This window comes from Struthio camelus, chromosome 21, assembly GCF_040807025.1.
Source record: "Struthio camelus isolate bStrCam1 chromosome 21, bStrCam1.hap1, whole genome shotgun sequence".
NCBI lineage: Eukaryota > Metazoa > Chordata > Aves > Struthioniformes > Struthionidae > Struthio > Struthio camelus.
Window position 1 is genome coordinate 3,808,384 of NC_090962.1, and position 10,924 is coordinate 3,819,307.

General features: G+C 43.0%; 1 protein-coding gene across 1 annotated transcript in view; it reads left to right on the forward strand.

Annotated features, from left to right (window-relative positions):
• DVL1 (dishevelled segment polarity protein 1) overlaps positions 1–10,924 on the forward strand; it is a 117,244-nt gene that overhangs the window by 103,408 nt on the left and 2,912 nt on the right. The window contains exon 17 of the transcript XR_011135847.1: positions 10,301–10,394. The gene's annotated coding sequence lies outside the window, so the exon portion shown is untranslated. The remainder of the gene's footprint in view (positions 1–10,300; positions 10,395–10,924) is intronic.

Genomic DNA, 10,924 nt, shown 5'->3' on the forward strand with positions numbered 1-10,924 from the left:
CAGTCATATGCTCATGAAGACTTGCAACGGTCTCCAGAGGCAAGGACTTCCAGGCTTCAGGTTAGATTTTGCTATCTTTAATGACACGGAGGAGTACTTTTGTCAAATGTTTCACACTTTCCTCGAGTACTCTTGGAGAATATTGTATGCAGGTAGCCACAGAAATCTGGGATGGCTATTTTGGTGATGCACCAAACTTTTTCTATTGTCTGGTAGAAATGTGAAGTAACATGGAAGTTGTTCCCTTTTCAGTCTTCGTGGTTTGCCACTTTACACAGACACAAGTTGTGACAAAACGAGTATAGAATAAGGATTGTTTAATGGATGTAAAAAGGCCTGGATGGCCTAATGGATGGATGAAAAGCCTTTACTAAAATATTTCTGCTTTCATTTTGAGAAAATGCTCGTTTTTGGTTAGTTGCTCAATTTCAGTATCACGAGTCAGTTTTTTAACTGACTTAGATTTCAATTAGATTTCATTTGTATTAGATTTCAATTGTACCTCTGCCAGGTTTGTGAGGGGATTAGTATGATGGCATTGGTTAAAAAGCGTGGATCAAGTTACATCCTTTGCTTTTGACACAGCTTGTAACACCTGTGTATGCAACTGCATCAGGTTGGTTCAAGCAAGTCACAGCAACTGCTTTGAAAGACATAGAAAATTCAGACTTGAGGAAAGCAAAACAACAGCAGCTTTTGCACAGAAGTGTTGTGAAGCTGTTGGGTGCTTTATGATGCATAAATATACTTATGGTGCAGTACAACAGTATTATTTCACCACCACCTGTGTTCTAAAAGTAGCCAGCAGAATAATTCTCATATTGGTAGCAACACTTAGCCTCTTCTGTCCTGGATCATTGTCTTTTGATCATGTGGACTCAAGAGACTGAAAAGACAAGAAATAAAATGTGGTAGGTGCATTGGGACAGAGAGAAACAATTATGACGCTTTCTCTTTGTTCCTACATACCCTGTTAGGCCTCTCACTGCAGCCAAGAATGATGAATTGAATGCAGGATAATCACTGGCATTTTAGACATTCCTGGTTCCTGGAACCCTGTATGAGCAAGCCGTGTAATACTATGCCATGGAATAGATGATCTGCATGTGGGTTTCTTGTGTATTTTGCAATCCTGAGACATGCTAGTAGTTGTAGAGACCCAGTAAAAGAGGATGAAAATGAAGACACTCCCACAGCAGTCCTAGAGCACGTAGATCGCCTACCCTCCTGTCTGTTCAAGTGCTTAGCTTAGTCTCCTACTTAGTGCATCGTCCTTGCCAACTCAAAGCTGAGAGTGCCACCTTTCTCTCATTCTTATAGATCCAATACAGTAACAACTGAGGTTGAACAAAATGATATCAAAATCAGATAGTTTTTTTACAAATGTGAAACATCATGTTCAACGGTAGCATCATCATCATCTTCACATCTCACTCCACATCTTTGTCATACAGTCGATGAAGTTGGAAGCTCCCAAGTGTGTTTGAGCATTTAGCTAGTGTATGCACTCATTAGCAGTGATATGAATCCAGACCAATACCTGCAGATAGCCCAACCAAGCATTCGAATACTCACAGAACATCTTTAGTCAGATTACACTTACATCTAGAAGCTTCTGTTCCAGATGCATTAACACCATGCAAATATCCTAGTGTTCGGAGGTACAGGAGATACTTCTGGGAATATCCCCTGGGACAGGAGATACTAACACTTCAGAGGAATTAACCCTCTTGTTTAATGATCTTCATGCTGAAGGCACTGTGATTTTTGGTAAACTGCAGTGTTATTACACATGGCTTAGTAAAAGGGAGCACATCCTCCCCAGGTAGCTCATGAAGTATCTCAGCCACTCTAGGTGACAGTGGTGATGGATTCCCCACTCCCCCCCCTCCCCCGTTTTGATCTACCCTTTTGTGTATTGCTGGGGAGTAAGGCCTTGCCTCTCAGATTGCTTCGTGTCTGCTGTTCTAAGCTGCTCTTTCAAAGACTTTAAGGTTTGCAGCGACCTCTAGAGCTGTAGAGTCACCTTTGTCGTGCTCCGAGTCCCGCAAGAGTTGGTTTTGCAACACCGCTGAGTTGGCAGGACGGACCTGGCTGGAGACCGGAGGAATTATGTGCTCCTATGAGAACAGACAGGAGTAACATTGGTAGATGAACCAGTCCTAGTGGCCTGTAAAAAAAATAGTTCAAGTGCAAACAGATTCATCTAGAATGAGGAAAGTGAGGTCTTCTGGAGCACGTTTCTGTATTTCGAAAGCTCTTATACCCCATGCATGGGGCAGTAGGCCTACAGAGCTCCACACTGTTGGTACGGTGCTGGCAAATCCATTTGCCATTCGTCTATTACTTGTGCTGTGTCCAGGTACTTAGGTCATCTCTAGCTCTGGCATTGTTGTATTTCTGAGGAGCAAGCAAAGTGCAAGTGATGCCTTGAGCCTTTGGTCCCAAAGGCTTCATTTTCCTGCACGCTCGTATTTCTCGTGATCTAGTTCTGCATTATCTGCACTCCTTATCAGTAGCTGTCAGAGTCCAATACTCTCTAACCACATGCCTTTAGATGTTCCATGTGTGGAGGGTGTAATTTTTAATATTAAGTTTACTTATTTAAAGAAGTTTGTTACATGGCTTTCCGATTTAGCAGAGTGATACAGCAACATACTGAAATCACAATACAAGTGTTATACTTAGCACAATATAGCAATTGTAATATATAGTTCAAGCACAATACCAATGTGATTCCCATTACTAGTCTCTGTAACATGCTCACCGTCACAACACTAGGTGTCCCCAGTCACCAGGTAGGAATACATGGGTTGAAACCAGCCCAAACCTATTACTCTTTTCAGAGCTCTTTTGTTAGTTGTTCAGTTCTTATACTCTATGTTGGGCGGGGCCATATATACATTCTCTTCCCCTCCCCCCCACCCCGAGTCTGGCTAACTCAGGGAGACATTCACACACTTTTGATGAACTCAAAGAAACAGTAACGCAACCAGTCAATCCATTAAACTGATATAAGGGTTTATCTAAAACAAAGGCCACCCTCTCCTCCCCTCTGTTGAGATAAATGCAGCTTTCTTTGCAACAGCTGTCATCAGTCAGACCCTACGTTATTTCTGAGCTTCATGGGCACATTGTCCTTGTCTGTCCTGTGAGCCTTATTGTGTTGTGCAGTTTTATTGGTCGGTCACAATAGCTTATTTCATCAGACCTGTTAGCTGTTTATCCTTCCAACAGAGCAACTCACTTCCCATCTCCCGCTGTGTTCTGCTGCAGCTTCACTGTGAGGTTTTAACTTGCTCTCTTTCAAAGAGTTCTGATCTCATGCGCCCACAGAACTCAAAAGCACTACTTATTTCATATCAGGATGTTTTAGGAACAGTTCTGAACAGCAAAGCACTTTGCCGACAGAGAAACGGGTTTTCTTTGTGAAAATCAAAATACTTTTACCAGGGGACAAGAAGAGAGACAGGTACCTCTCAGAGAATTCCAAAGGTGCCTCGTGCTTTCTATCATAGGAGATGAGCTGATTTTCTTGCAAAGACTAAGCCTGGCCTCCAAGAGGAGTTGTTGGGCAAGGAAGGTAGGGCAGCCCCTACCTTCACCCTGGCACTCAAAGCACCTACCTCTCAGTGCAGCAACTGTCCAGGGTTCTGAATGTGTTGCAAGGCCTCTTGGCAGGGTGTTTGGAGAAAGCCCTAGGGAAGAGTTAACCTTTCCTATTTGTCCTCCAGCCTGAAAGAGGAGGAACTCCCTTTACATCGGTTATATTTCCTCTTCTCCACTGATCTGAGAACTTGCTAGGTAGCAGATGTAGTTTCAGACTCTTGACTGGTGTACTGCTGCAGTTCACCAAAAGGCAGTTGTCCTGATGTTAACTGTTACTTGTCTGTTATTGGGCTCAAAACCAGATAGCATGTATGCGATAGAGAGGGAACCCTTTGGGATGGGGTTTAAATAGTTGTGCAGCCCATCCAGGCTGCCATCTGTCTGATAAGTAAGAATGACAAAACTGATATGCAGGTCAACTGGAAGAACAAACTACTCAATGCAAATTCCTCTCTGGGAAGTTAGACCCTGAAGTGTGTTCCAGGAGGGAGGTTCAGTGGCTAACTCAAGATCACAGAGGAAAAGTGTGGCAGAGGAAGGAGTGGAATCTGTGCTTGTAACAGTCCTAGGTCAAAGACCTAGAGAATAGGCTGTCCTTCCTTTCACTGTTGTTGATTCAAACCCTTCCCCCACCAAAAAAGAGAATTCTTGGTTTTCCAGGGAGTTTCTCTACCTGTGGGTTCAAGAAACAGCTGAATAGTTTGGCGGTCACCAGGCAGAGATCTAACTTCTGTGGTCCAATCACAGCAGTCACACGAGGCTGGTAATCAGTGTAGTTGCACAGGACTCCAATGCTCATTGTGCCCTTTTGGGTCAGAAATAGCAAACTGGGCTGTAAGGCCACAACTGGCTCAAAGCAAGTGTCAAACATGTCATAGCCTAGCTTTACTCCTGGGAGAAGTGAAGTGGAATTGTTGATCTGATCAATGGCAAACTTCATCCCAAGAGCCCATATTAGCCCATCTACAAATAACCTGCAATAAGAGGAGACAAGGAATTACATGAAGCCTCGTCTGTCAGTACTATTATAACGGTGACCAGCTTATTCCGTGATCTTTGACATTTTAGCATCCTGTCTGTTGGCAAGACATGAGCAGAGCATCACTGTATCTATAGCCTTTTCATTTTGATTGGAGGGCCCCTGAGCATCTCTCAGATCTACTTAATCTTGTCCATCAGCAAATGTATCCTCTGTGCTTCACAGGAGAAGAAACAGGCATAGAGAAACCAGTATGTTTAGATCAGAGGGTGTCCGGAAGGGCCAACGCTCAGCCAACCTTTTGTTCTTGGCTTTTTGTACTTCAGCCATGAAGCCAGTGTTTCCCAAAGTGCTGTCCGTGCTAATTCGGGTGAGCTAGCCAAAGATCCTCCTCCCTGAGCTTTTCCTCCGCTGTATAGCTCAATGCGCAAGATTTCAGAATCAGAAATTGTCTTGGTAATGGCACAGTACAGCAGTGCTCCAGCACCTTAGAGCTAATCTTTGTTTCCATCTCACCTTTTACATCAGCCTGTGAGAACATCAGTTGCCCTCAGAAGGACTGTTCTCTTTTCCTTTCTTTTCCCAGCCCAAGCGATCAAGTTTATCATGTGCTAATGAAGCTAACGTTCCTCTTACCTTTCACACGTTACTAATGTGGGTTCTGATCGCGCCGTCAGGTTTATGGTATCCATTCCAAAAGGGAATAAACCTCCTATGATATAATCACCAGGCCTTCTAAACTGAGTTGATAGGCATGTGGGTTTGAGGGCTACTGTACAACCAAAGCTCAAGCAGAGCAGCAGGTCAGGGGCCATCGGTTGTCTATTTTGGGGGAAAATGTTTCACAGAAACATTCAGCAGAGTGTGGGAAAGGGAGCAGGGCAGGGGATCCAGTCTCAGCAGTTCCTGGGAAGTCTTGTTAAATAGAACTCGGAGATATGAAGATACCATGGAAGAATTTGTTTAGCAAAGTGCATTAAATGTGTAACTCTATGCTCAGTAGATATAGTCAAATATGGAGCCGCGTCCTGTGAGTGTGATCGATTGTAAACCACAGGCCTAATCCTGGTTTCCTTTACTCAGTGAGTAGCCTTTACTCAGTCAGTGTGTCTCATTGGCTTCATTGTCACAACTCTGGGAACTGGACTAACTTGCAGGAGAATAGGTTGGAAGGTCAGGTGCCCCATTCTAACTTGGATATATTCCTTCTGCATTAAGAACCCCCAAACCAAACAAGAAGCAACATTTGTAATGGAATGTGTTTGCAGAAACTGTCCAAGTTTACAAATTTCACAAACGCCTAGGTTTGTGACTTGTCTAGTGCCAGATTTAAAATGGTACAGGTTGTTCACCAAAAACCTTTGGCAAGGAGAGTGTACTTTGATAGGAGCAGGACCCTACAAGCTTAAGCATGCCTGTTGGAGAAAGAAAGTTTCTTGTTGTCCTAATACAACCATTACCCAGTGTGGTGGCAGAAGAGGAAAGATTACTTGCTCACCAGCATTGCTTCCTGCTACTGTCTGAGGTTCTCTGTGGCTGTCTCTGATCCAAACATTGACTTGCTGGCTTAAAGTGCTAGATCATAGCCAAGGCGGCAAGGGTAATAACGCTTTCAGTATGTTCCTGTGTTCTATACGTTTTATATCTGGAATTTGTAACAAAGACCTGGACCCTGCTGTGCTGGATGCTGCATGACTGTAGAGTGAGCAGGTGTCCTTCCTCAAGAGCATGCAAATCAGTGAAGGGTGGGAGAAAAGGAATAGCGTTCCTCCTTCATTTTACAGACAGGGAAACAAATAACAGGGAAATCAAGGGTTGCATGTACTAAAGGCTCTGGGCTCCTAAGTGCTGAAGTCACCTTGAAAAACGCACGTTACGTGCCAGAATCACTTAAGTGCTTTATAAATGCAGTTTAATGGCACATAGAGCTTGCTGGGGTCACACAGGGAGTCAGGGCTTCCTGGCATATATCACACCACCATCTGCTCAGGACTGTCTTTCCTCTGATCTGGAACCTATCTAGACCAGACACTGTCTTCCCTCTGCCTGCACACTCAGCTACGGAAAGTGATTGCTTGGATAGGGAGATGCCTGAATTTGCTAACCAGTAGGATCTGTTCTTCCTGTCTTTCCTGTTGTGTAAATATTTCTTTCATGGGTTGTCTAAAGAAGTAAAATAGATTGCTCACAGTTGAGGAAGTAAATATCCTGCAACTAAAACTATCCATGCAATAAAAATCAATCTGCAGGAAGCATAATTTGTGACAATCACTGAGTGCATTGCTTTCTGACAGATGCAGTGTATTGCTTTCCAGAAGGGCTGGCCTGATCAGTTATCTCATGCACACCAGTGTGCAATGAGATATAGCACACCAGTGTGCTAAAAAGCCAGCGGACGAGAGCTTCTCATTTGCAGTGCCTCAGGCCAGTAGCAAACAGGAAGAGCTCTTATATGTCCAAGGTGGAAATCTGTAGTCTCTTCATTCTACTGTCTTTGTGCTTTGGTGCATTCACACTGGTTATTGTTCTCTCTGTCACTGCTGCTACAGCCACCTCCTACAGGAGGGCTGTAGGAAAGGATGTTTTCTAACTGTCTACATCAGGAGTGCCCTGTCAGAATATGCGTTTATCAAAGATGGAGCACAGAACTGGGAAGATCGGGGTAGGACTCAAGATTTCTGGGTTCTCTTATTCTTCTTTCTGGGTATTATTTGATCTAGGGAAAGCGACTTTCTAGCACAATGTACCCATTTATTGTACCAGCTTAGCTCTCCTCAGTAAATGGGTTTGCTTACATACAGCCTACCTCTCTCCTTTGGACATTATGGGAGTTGTACTGTGCTAAGGGATGGATCTTCAGTTCCTGTGATGACTCCTTCCCAGCAAGAGCCAGGGAGATTCTTCAGGGTCCACCTATTGTAAGCATGATCCCTTCTGAAACCTGGAACACTCCTGGCTAGAAGACATTATGTACCTGGCCAGAAAGATTGGTGTGCCAACTCAGAGTAACAGCAGTTAGCTCTTAATATGGCCCTCCACAGATCATTGAATTTATCCTTGGCAAAGACAGGGAGAGACGTTTCCCGCTTCCTAAGAATAGGAAAACAAGTGGAGCACCTATGAGGGCGCAGATCCCTTCTTGTATGTGGGTAGGAGATTAGATGGGGATTGAAGATGTTGCATTGCTTCTCACCCTACTTCATGTGCCATTTCAGAAATTACATGACGTACTTGAACTCCATACACGCCTTAGGTGGAGAGTAAAGGCCATTGTTTGCAGACTGGAACTTGTACTGGTGGAAGTCTCACAGGGAGCATTCTTGTGTCCCTCCATTGTGCAAGGACTTACTACATGCAGGCCTCAGTTGAACCATGTGCAGGAGGTAGAAGGGGTTGTGGGTAATCGGCCTTGTTTATACCCTTATAAAATATCTTACCCCAGCTGGGGGAGCTTGTTGAGCTCATCTGGCTGAAGTAAGCATTTTCCCTGTGTGCATATCAAGTCACATTAAGGTTTTCTCCTAGCTTATATTTTGCCTGTAGGCCTTGGGGAAGAGAGATCTCTTTGGATGTCATTAATAAATGAAATAGGCTTGCTCTCATGATAAACAGTCCTCAACCAATCCACTAACCTCTGCAGGAGAGACAGCATTTGTCTTTAGTTTAAAAAAAAAAAAAAAAAAAAAAAAAAAAACAGAATTCAGGCCTGCCGCTTCCTTTTACTGATCAGCAGGGAACACAGCTGTATATGTTTAGGTATGGTTGGATTTCTGGGTTTCTGTTTCTAAAAGCTCACAAATAACTAGGTAATAATTCTGCATGTAAGTGGCAAACGTGATGACTTGTTCCATGATAAATGGTAGCTACAAAGGCAGACAAAGAGTTGCAGGCCCAGGGGGAGTTGCTGCGAAATTGATGCACTTCACACAGTGTATAATGAAACTGCTTAGAAACTCCAAGTGAACCAATCTTGCCGTTTGCCTATGCCTAATTATTACATCCCATGTTACCTTGCAATTAGCAGGTATTGCACATTTGTATATCTGCTTCCTCACTAGCTACTGCTTTTTCACACAGTACCATTAGGCTCTTTTAAATGATGATTCTTGTCCCTTCTGAGGAATGAACTGCTATTGCTGCGATAAATTTAAGCTGTTTCAGCGTGTGATAGTGTCTACCTAAGGTTCTTACTTTTTCTGAAATTTCTTACTGTACAGTGGGTCCTGTCTGCCATTATTCTACTCAAGAAAGAGAGAGCGTGGATGGATTTTGTTTTGGTTGGTTGGTTTGTTGGTTTGATAGAAAGGCTTTTTGCATGGGTGGTTCGTCCCTATAAGCATCTTTTGTGTGTGTGTGTGTGTGTGTGTGTGTGTGTGTGTGTGTGTGTGTGTGACTCCTTGTGAGTATGCATCTGTGTGTGCCCTGTTTGTCGTGTGTGCATTGTTATGAGCATGTTCTGTGTGTGTATCTCTTGAGTATGTTGTAAATGTGTCTATTGTGTGCATCGTGTCTGTTTTTGTACGTGCAGATGTGTGTTTATGTGCATACATGTGTGTTTGTGCTCTCATATGGGCCTGTGCTTGTGTCTCTGTGCAGCCTCATTTCTTCTCCGGCTCTGAGCAGCCCCTTTGTGCTGCTGGAGGAGGCTTCTTGTGGCACCACAGCTGTGCCTTGCAATGGACTGGCAGGACTGATCCTTTGGTCTGAAAAGTGACACCACACAGAAATTCCAGCCAAACTCTGCTTGGATCTATGCCCTCATGGCATGGCTGTTTGTGTCCTCCATGGAGGTGGTGGGGCAGGGGGTTACAATTGCTTTGGGGCAACCCATTTGCTTCTTTGGAGCCAGAAGTGTTACCCAGGGCTTTCCAGAAGCCTAGAACAAGCTGTGGCTGGATGTTTGTTCTCAAAGCTATTTTAGACAAATGCTTAAAAAGATCACAAAGAATAAAAAAACACTTTCACAGGCCTTTTTCTATCTTCCTAACATTGGTCCCAGGAGATCCTGGAAAGCAGTTATCCTCATACAGGGTCCTGTGTGATGCTAGAGAAACATGAGGTTTCTTCCCTTCCTCCCCCTCACATCTCATTTTAGCCAGAAGATTGATCCCTAAACGCTTGTTTAAAGTACAGCCTCTCTAAATAAACTATTCAACATTCTCTCCTTTATCCTGTCCCTTCTGACAATATGGATTAACTTTGAGAACAGTGGAGATGAAATAGCAGCAGGAGAAATATAAAATAATTATTGCTAGAATGTCAAGACATTAAATGCTGCCGTTCTCTTGGGACAGGGTGCCCCTGAGAGAGCTTTCTTCTCTAGGGACATATTGTGTGTTTCTCTCTAGTTACAGATGCTCTTGCTTAGTCTCGACTATTCATCCTCATTGGGACATATTATACCTCTACAATGTTTCAAGTTCCTCCCATGGTACAAAATTTATTCTCCAGCTTCCTGATTCTTCTCTGAGCCTTTTCATCCACTAATTTTCTCCTTGAAGTGCCACCTGCTGCATCTCTCAATGGTTTTCACGTCATAGCAAGAAAGAAAACCCTCTTCCCTACTTAGAGGTGACCTGTACTGAGACAATGTTACCTAGTTTATTTTTAAATGAATCTTGGAATAGTATGTTGAGTTGCCCAAACTATAAGGTAAGAGTCTTATGCAGCAGTTTTATGTTTTTTTGATGGTTTTTTTTTTTTTTTGGTTAGTTCAAGGTCACCTCATCGCAGAGACTTCCAAATCTTCCTCAGAGCATCACAGGAACTTGTCTGGAGCAGACCATTTTTACACTGCAAGAGCTAGGTGAGCTATATTGCTATTTTAGTAAGGGTTTTTGGCCAATCTAGATTTTTCTCATACTGACCTGTGATGTTAACTTCAATTTAATTACTCAGGTCAGTTCTACACCAAAGTAATTTAAGTTGTGTTGTGGTTTATGTTTTTCTGTCAGGTTTGGATTATAGTTAACAGGACAGATCTGAATTGGAAAGTTTAATTTATCGCATTTTATTGGCTTATTACATATTTAGACTGTATCATAGAACTTCCTTGTACAGCCAAAGCAAGATATGCCTTTTTTGCTACAAGGCCAGACTATTTCTCCAAGTATCTTACAGAAGCAGTCTCATTGTAGAAAGCTAAGTATATGTATGCATGCTTCAGGCAAGCAACAGTTGTAGATTTCCATGCCTACATTACATATAGATATGTTTCTATCTACATCCTTTTAAGGACACCTTTGCAATTTTCCCTCACTCCTTAATGGAATATTTAAGTGTTAGCTTTAATTATAGAATTCCTTTAAAAAATCTCTAAATACAAATTTGGCTGAC